This window comes from Rhipicephalus sanguineus, unplaced genomic scaffold (genome assembly GCF_013339695.2).
Source record: "Rhipicephalus sanguineus isolate Rsan-2018 unplaced genomic scaffold, BIME_Rsan_1.4 Seq909, whole genome shotgun sequence".
NCBI classification, from domain to species: Eukaryota; Metazoa; Arthropoda; class Arachnida; order Ixodida; family Ixodidae; genus Rhipicephalus; species Rhipicephalus sanguineus.
Window position 1 is genome coordinate 11916 of NW_023616268.1, and position 7945 is coordinate 19860.

The 7945-nt window shown below is 43.9% G+C and overlaps 1 long non-coding RNA gene across 1 annotated transcript; it reads right to left on the reverse strand.

The window, feature by feature from the left end:
* Positions 1–1142: 1142 nt before the first annotated feature.
* LOC119378644 (uncharacterized) lies at positions 1143–6415 on the reverse strand. The gene is made up of 3 exons (XR_005181040.2): positions 6114–6415; positions 5044–5093; positions 1143–1675 (listed from the first exon to the last, which is right to left on the reverse strand). It is a non-coding gene; the product is annotated as an uncharacterized LOC119378644 (long non-coding RNA).
* Positions 6416–7945: the final 1530 nt, after the last annotated feature.

Below are 7945 nucleotides of genomic sequence, written 5' to 3' on the forward strand. Positions count from 1 at the left end.
TCCGTTAGCGTAAAAATAGCTTTTTCGATCATGGTGTCAATGCTCTATAACGCCAATATCTCGCATAATCGGTGCTCTATGATACGCCTTTTGATCTTGTACTTTCAAATACGAGTTATCAGCGGTATCAATCAAGTGAGGGCATTTTAATGAAATACGAGACTCGCACGAGATATTTTTATCACGAACTTTCCGTGAACGAGTTTGCGTGGAGAGGTCATGGCACCCAGCCCCTTACTCATGCCTTCGATCAATAAATACTGAGGTGGCGCATGAACGCTAGTGCGTTGAAATATGTGTGAATAGACTTCAGTATAAATGTAAGCCGATATAAGGTTGACAGTAATGCTGGATATGAGTAGATAGGACCATAGGTCGGCAATAAAAGGTGGAGCTCGCTTGGACTCACTCAAGAAATATATTTTGCGCTTAGGGCTCACTCGAACTCAAACTCACCAAAATTTTCCACAACGAGACTCGCTCGGACTCAGACTCGCTAAAATTTTCTTCAACCGGACTCACTTGGACTCAAGCTCACGGAAATATTAATCACCCAGACCTACTCAGACTCGGACTCACGGCCCGATCCGAGTCTGAGTGAGTTTGCCGACCTATGATACATACACACATACATACTACACACATACAGCCATGAAAAGAAGTTTGGAGACCAGATGGTGTCACAAAGAATTCTTTTTTTTCTTTGCAGCCCGAGTATGTTGGCTGAAATAGAATGGTCCACCCTAAGTACTCATATTCGACCAAGGCAATGCATTGAAGCAATTCTATGCTGTGGAGCTGTGCTAAAAGAAATTTTTATGCTTTGCTGTTTTCATGGTCCCCAGACCTTGTGTCACGACTTTACATGTATAAGTACATACTGCACGGATCCTGCAATCAGTTACTTTAATGGGAACCTAGATAAAATAAATGCGAGCAACAATGCAGCAATAAAACCGCGAATGCTGCCGTTATAGCAAAGAACACAAATATATCAGGACAACGGCACCTTACATTAATAAAAAATACTTCTGAAACATGAGATGAGGGCAACCAATCTACCATATCAATATGTATCCGTAAGTTCCCTGAATATTGCAGTAGAAGTTGAGGTGGTGACTTCCCAGCCAACAAGTCCCTGAGAGAGGGAGACAGATTTAGGGCAGAGAGGTTAACCAAGTTAATTGTCTCAATGGCTACTCTGCACGAGGTATGGGGTAAAGGAAGAAAAGATTAGGAGAAAAGAAGATGAAATAAAATCTGTCCGCACGTTTCAATCAGCCTCAATACTTTGAAAAACACAGTAGCACTTTCTGAGTAGTTCAGCTGATGGCATAGTGCTGTGGCCCTTATCGGCACCGGGTGGCCATGTCTCAAGGCGGGAGGCGCCCAGGGCTCATCGAACGACCCTGCGGTATCTGCTTATATTGATGTTTTCTCTCGCTCTTCTTGTGCACTCTTGCAACAGCAATCTTGTGAATTTCCACTAATCAGGTCACCTCACACATATATACGTACCCTTTTTGTGATGCCAACCGGCAAATGGAAATGCATTTGTGCACATCTTCCTACAGGGATCAGGATCATGTTCCCATGGCCAATGTGCTAGGTGATGCCAGAGCTGCCATGTCAGCTCCCGATGAATGACAGCAGACTCGAGATTTCGGTGAAAATGCTGTGAAAGAAGCAAATATATTCATTAATTGAATAACAGATTTTTGAAACTCAAAAAGCAGTCCCACTTCATCGTCTGACTGCCTTACTGATTGAGCAACATTTACTGACAGTCAGTCATTCACAAGACTAACAACTTTTTTAATAATTATTTGGCTGATTACCTAAAATATCTCGCATAAGTCTTCTTCATTATCAATGTAAAGCGTCTAATGTCCTTATTAAATGGAAGCTGAACAGTATGGTGAAGCGACACTTGCCTAGTAGCTTTTCAAGATAGCTGTCCCCCTAATATGCTATAAAATACACTCTCTTTAAACGGAAATTACTCACTAGAATGTACGGTTAAAATGTTCAAAATTAATCTCACACTGTTCACAATGTCGGTGATACCTAAAGATCAGATAAAGGAAATATTACAGGTTACCAATTCAGGTTTAGAAAATGGTCATTCAACTGGAGTAGTGTTATACTGATGCAAAAGGAGATACTACTGTGATGCTTTGGTTGGTTGTTTTATGGGGTTTAATGTCCCAATGTGACTCAGGCTAATGAGAGATGTTGTTGAGGAGGGCTCTAGATAACTTGAACCACTTGGGGTTCTTTACCGTGCCCTGACATTGCACAGTACATTACACTGATGTGATGTAACATTCCCATGGGAATGTTATGCACTACAGTAAAACCTTGTTAATACACACCTGCTGGGAACACACAGCATAATTACACACAAACAATGAAGTACTACAAGACTGCCCCCACCCCCCCTTTTTTTTACCAAAGCATCGAAAAACAATTCAGCTCTCTCGCACGACTCGCAATATCAAAGAGCATGTCACAACTATGACAAGGCATATGATGGCAGATCAGACAACTCATTCATCATATCACGATGTGTTTGTAAAGTGATTAGCTAGTGAGTGAAAAGCAGTGCCACTTCTTTTTTAAATGTGGTACCGGCTGCCTCATGGCCCCTATAACTATTTGTGTGAAGTGCATCGCCGATTAAGCACGTGTCAACACTGCCGAGGCACTTGCTGTACGATTTCGTGCGCATGTGCATTTGAGACTGTGCAGTAAGGTTGCTGCGTGCACACACCGCTCCCAACAGTGGATGGGTGTGGAGCATATCTTTACAGGCCAACTAAGCGTAGCGACTTGCTTGTTTCTCCAAGCGACATGCACAAGGAGGCGGGCGCTAACGGCGATGCTGTGCATTGAGGTTGTCACCTATTAAAAGCACGCAGTAAAACAGCACTAGGACATCCACACAGCCGGGCAGACAGTTCAAATGCTTGTTGTGATAAGATTGTCGGCAATTAGTCCTAATGGCACATTCTTTAGCGGTTGCCATGCATGTCCTATGTTTAACCATATAAGCATCGCTACACTCGCACAGAAGTCGGAATCATTGGTCGACCAGTCTCTGCACTTACCGAAAAGTCAGCAGCTGCTTTGTGGCACATTGTGGCGTAGGCCACACTGCGTGTTCAGACGTGCAGTTAACCTGACACAATGTGATCGCGGTACGCACTAATGGTCAAACTCTATGCAGACTAGTTAGGGGATGCACCGCAACTACATTGTAATTGCTGATACTATTGAACGTGGGTGCATAGTACCAATGCTTTAACGTATACAACATTTCCCCAGTAGAAAGTTTCGGCCTGAAATTTTATCTACCTAAGTAGCCTAAACTACACATGCGACATCACAAACAGGGCAACCTCCCCAAACATGCCTGGAGCGCACGCTGTGGAGCAGGACGAAGGCACAAATGGATGACGTTATAATAGCATGTGTTTTTGGCATTAGTATTTCAGTTGGCAATCAACACTCGTCCTGTGTTTTTACTCTCTCTCTCTCTCTCGTTTTTTGTTGCACTGTCCTGTTATTAAAGGGAAGCTGAAGCACTTTTTAAAAAAAATGACTTTGGAGTGTGTAATCATAGTTTGATCCCTCCTTAATTCGAAAACCAATGTAGGAGTTGACAGAAGTGAACGTAAACAGCATATCTTGGCAAAAAACAGCGGCTGCAGGGCATCTTGAGATGCTTAGCAAACACAGTGACGGCATCTTTGGTGGGCCGCGCCATCAGCAACATCAGCACTGTTAAAGCATGGCCTTCGCGATCAGTTCCACCAACGTGCGCAGCCGGAACCAGTCACGGAGGCCACCGTTGAAGATACAAGAGTGCTGTGTGGCTCCGCCAAAGCTACCGACGATGACGTAGTTCCGGTTAGTTCGTTTCCACGCCACACTTTAGGCGCGTTCGCGTGGACGGAGCAAGATGAACTTTTCTTTCGCGTATTTTAAAGCTCCTGCTGCCAGAACAGCAGAAAAAGTTATGCCACTGTCAACAATAATGTTGGCCCTTGTTAACAACAGTTTTACGAATTCTAAAACCACTTCAGCTTCCCTTTAAGTAATATGCAGTCTTTATATTAAAACAGTTTTTTTGAAACCCTACAAGGTTTACTCAATTCACACCACTGCACATTATCTGCCTGGTCGAAAAACTAATTACACTGACTTCCGCCTCTGTTAAAAACATCGCAGTACATGTTTATATTGCGAAGATTAAGGGAATCTCCATGAAAGTTGCTATGTCTTTCTACAATTCAAAGAACTGGTGTCAAACCATTCGGTCAATTTACCACATTATGCACACAGCACCACGAAGCAAGGCATTTTTTAAAAGCTTTTGAAGTAAAAAAAGAAAATGTGCAAACTGGTTTAATTGGGGAGTCAGCACCAAAGGACATGAAAAACAACAATACTTGTCATGGTATAAAAAAGGATATGGGGTCTTCCTACAGAACCATTTCATATTTATACGAACCACATGTGCAGACTCCGGACAGTGTTTCTGGAGAAACAAACTGGCCCCTTGTAAGATGGCACGGAGAGCACCACGCCAATGAAGAAAACGGATTGTCTAGGTATGGATGAAAAGCAGTCTGTCGCCCCTGCGGCATTTTACAGCTTGGAGGTGCTGTTAGGTTTAATCGGCAGCAGACGAAGCAATGTGCGTATGTGAAGGTACTCTGGAGAAGCCGAAAGGAGTGGGCATTGCATATTTTTCTGCGTTTTTTTTTTTGTTCCTGTATAGATAAAATTAGAATCTGTTTTCTATTAATTGTTCTCCTTAAACAGAGCTCAGTTTTATCATTTTTCTACAACCCTTTTACAAGTGCGCTCACACAATTAGCAAAAGAAGTCATATTATGAAGGAACTGCGCCATATCTGGCCATCAGTTGAAAATCGGCAACTGCAAGCGTTTTGTTCTCAATTTGCATGTATCACTTGTTGCTGTCGGTGAGGGCTCACGAGGCTTCAATGTTTCATTGCTACAAGGCATTGCTTACCTTTCAAGCTTCTTTTTCTTGTTATTAGAAAATTGCACTGTGTGCATCAGCTGTACAAAAAAGGGGGATGAGAAGACCTTCTTGATTCTTTAAGGGCACTGTAAACAAGTAATCAGTAATCAATGAAACTGAGGCATTCCAACATCGAAATCCTATCCTAATAGGAAGTAGTGACCAAAGAATTGTCCTACAGTCTGTTTTGTCCGTTTAATCATTTGCCGCCATCTGAGCAGAAAGAATTCAGGTTCTTACACCTAGACTCCAAAAATAAGATAACACCCCTTATCACAATGAATATGTAGTGCTTTAAGTTAGCCTATCAACAAGAAGCACTACATATAAGAAACAAACTGCATTTCGATTCGTGCCTTAATAAAGAACTGGTACACTTCAGTTTCAGTTCATTCTCTTTTTGGGAGAAAAGAAAAAAGAGCAGATTACTTATGCCCACCACAGGAAAAGTAAAGCCTGAGACCGCAATGTGATTCTTGGTTAACACAGTGAAGTCCCACAAATTGGAAATCTCTTAACCTTTTCCATGCTGGGTTTCCGCTAAAAACGGCCAAGGACAAGCTCTGCTTGTTGACGGTACTTTTACTTTTCTCGCCCTGCCATGGGCAAGCTGGCTTCATATCAACATATTTCTATGCTTTTGGTAGATGGCAGCACACATTCCGTTGGGCAGCAAAAGCAAGAGTAAGTTCATTTGCACGGAGGAATTGAAACATGTTGGCAAGGTGAGTCCACACAAAATAAAAATGACTCTGGGTCACCAGGCTGCGCTGGATTGGCTCTCTTGTGTTTTGTAATGTTTCAAAGATGACCGCGTGACGCGCGCTCCTTCACTGCCCCCAGAGGTATGATTACAGCTGTTCACAGGCACGTTCACAACTCTTCCCCCGGCGCGTGCTGCTACACGCGGCAGACGCGACTTAGCGTTCCGCTTGCAAGATTGCGGATGCAGAACAAACATCGAAAGCCAATAAACATTACATAGGTAGTAAAATTACAATGTGTAAGCTAATATGCGCCTTCTGAAAGCAAAAGGTATGTGGTTAATATGTACTTACTCTTTCAGATCCGCAGTATCCTTGCGTAGAAACTGCGTCATGAGCAACTCGCAGCCGTTAGACACTGATCGAAAACGTCTCTGTTTCCTCTTCAACGTTGTTTCACGACCTGTGGCCACAGCATAACGGTCTTGAAAAGGATTCGTTGTCAATACTTTAGGCAGACATCTTCACACAGTCAATGTCATACTCTACATTGTAGTCCGAGCGCGTGTACGTGAACAACGCTTCAACGATGCACGACCTTGTAACAGCAGAGAACATGGTAACAGTTCAGCAGTAACAGTTATGCCAGAGAACATCTACCACAGTTATGCTTACCGCCTCCTGGCAGACAACGGCTTTGGATGGCTGCGGCTCGTACTCTGCTCTTCTCTTGGCCCATCGAGGAAAAGAAAAAAAAAAAAACAGGAGGGAGCGCGCAAAGCGTCCACAAGCCAACCTCCTCTGAAGCCGCTTGCGCCTCGTGTTCGTCACATTTCCCATTATGCTCATGTTTCATTTCCTTTTTTGGTGGGCTCATGAAAAAAAAAAAAAAAAATGACGAGAACGTGCGCCTAGCGTCCACAAGCAATGCCTCCTTGACTAGATGCCCGCCGCGTCGCTCGCTTTCCCATTGCGGCGGCGGTTCCCTTAGTTCACCACAAAATCCGTGAGGCAGCGCTCGTAGCCTGACCGACTTCTGGCGGCAGCGGAAATACGCTTACGCCTTCGAGACTGTAACAGACGTGATGGCAATCTCGGAGGCAGCAGCACGTGACCTTTGTTAGTACGTAAGTAGAAGTAAGTAAGTAAGTAAGGTGTTGCTATTCTCTTTTAACTAGGGGTGTGCGAATATTCGAAATTTTCGAATATTCGTCGAATATTACATTCGAAATATTCGTATTCGATTCGAAAATCGTGTATTCGAAAAGCTTCGAATATTCGATAACTTCGCTTATTCGAAAAATTCGCATTGCGATTCGATTATCATGCATAAAATAACTCGTCTTCCACATTTCTGCTGCGTTCGTATCGCTAAAAACGTTGCCGAGAGGAGCGATAAACATCGTAAGTACACGGAGGCACGATATCTGCCTGCGACGAGCGCCCCATATGTATGATTTATTGCTGGTGTATCTCAGACGTGCAGCGCTGTTGGCGATCACGTAACCGTACATTTTCAATATTGTGCGGCCGTAACGTGCCGCACTACCACTCGTTCATTATGCGGGACCACTTCTGAAGAAAGACAGTTACCCACGGGACTGGTGGCGGACTGTAGGCACCTTCAGATACCCCAGTCTGGCAAAGCTTTGCCGCATGTACCTCCCTATACCAGCCACTTCTGTTCCAAGCGAGCGTGCCTTTTCAGTGGCGGGCGGGGGGGGGGGGGGGGGGGGGGGGCGTTGTCTCTGTTACAAGGGAGCGCCTGCCTGATCATGTGGAGCAACTCAAATTTCTTCATGGCAACATGTAGTCATTACATTCATTGTGCCGTGATATTTGCTTGTGTTGTGATCAGTGCTGGGCAGTATCGAAGATACATGTATCTTAGATACTATCTTAGATACACTTTGGGTATCTTGTATCTGTATCGCGATACGTCTCGAAATACGAGTATCTGTATCTGTATTTCCGATACATTCGATAATGTATCGTGTATTTTAAGATACAAGATACTTCTATCGCAACACAGCCGTGCGAAACAATAATCGCTGGCCAAACTCCGCTTCTCAAACTGGTACTGGTGCCACTAAGCGATCTGAATAAGTCTAAGGGCAGTGACGTTATTTTTACGCCAGAGTCGTCCAGTGAGGGTAGATCAGGAAGACAAGCACGCGGACGTCTAC